Below are 1,262 nucleotides of genomic sequence, written 5' to 3'. Positions count from 1 at the left end.
CTTATGGTTTTTCTCCCTCCCAATCCCATCTTGTTTCATTTATTCTTCTATCCACTTAAGCCCCCATGTTGCATCTCTACTTCCTCATATCAGGGAGATCATATGATAGTTGTCTTTCTCCGATTGACTTATTTCGCTAAGCATGACACCTCTAGTTCCATCCATGTCGTCGCAAATGGCAAGATTTCATAATTTTTTAAAAGATTTTATTTATTTATTTGACAGGGAGAGAGATCACAAGTAGGCAGAGCAGCAGGCAGAGAGAGAGGGGGAAGCAGGCTCCCCACTGAGCAGAGAGCCTGATGTGGGGCTCAATCCCAGGACCCTGAGATCATGACCTGGGCCGAAGGCAGAGACTTAATCCACTGAGCCACCCAGGTGCCCCTACAGTCATAATTTTTTAATTGAATTAATTTGAATTTTTAACAAGAGCTCAAAATCCAACTCTCTCTTAATAATTCATGAATTCAGTCTGAATGATGATGATGACAACAGTGATGAATATGACTGTGAAGTCAAATAATATCAACCAAAAGTAGGTTTGTTTTTAATTTCTTTTTTTTTTTTTTTTTTTTTGAGAGAGAGAGAGAAAGAGTGCATGTGAGCAGAGGGAGAGGGAGAGGGAGAAAGAGACTGAATCTTGTGCAGGCTCCATACCCAGTGTGGAGCCTAAAGCAGGGCACAATCTCATGACCTTGAGATCATGAACTGAGCCAAAATCAAGAGTCAGACACTTAACTGACTGAGCCACCCAGGCAACCCCCAAAATATGCTTTAACAGTCATCTACTTGCAAATTGCATTATTGCCCTAAAACCTAAGGATGAAACATTTACATGGGTGTTTGCAAAAATCTCTGTCTAGCAACACGCAAAAGAAAAAAAATCCCAAAATGTTTTTTTAAAGATTTTATTTATTTATTTATTTGACAAAGACACAGCAAGAGAGGGAACACAAGTAGGGGGAGAGGGAGAGTGAGCAACAGACTTCCCCAGGAGCATGAAGCCCAATGCGAGGCTTGAACCCAGGTCCCTGGGATCATGACCTGAACCAAAGGCAGATGCTTAACAACTGAGCCACCCAGGTGCTTCTAAAAAATCCCAAATATTTGACAGCCACTTTCCACTCAGTTGCTTTGGAAACTATGTAGACAGCCAACATCAGGATACAGGTTCTCTCTCTCTCTCTCTCTCTCACACACACATACATACATACCACCACCTCAACCAGAGTACCAGGCTGAGCCCCAGCCAACCTGTCTCC

Source organism: Mustela nigripes, chromosome 2 (assembly GCF_022355385.1).
Source record: "Mustela nigripes isolate SB6536 chromosome 2, MUSNIG.SB6536, whole genome shotgun sequence".
Classification (NCBI taxonomy): domain Eukaryota; kingdom Metazoa; phylum Chordata; class Mammalia; order Carnivora; family Mustelidae; genus Mustela; species Mustela nigripes.
Note: the sequence above shows the minus strand (reverse complement) of the source record.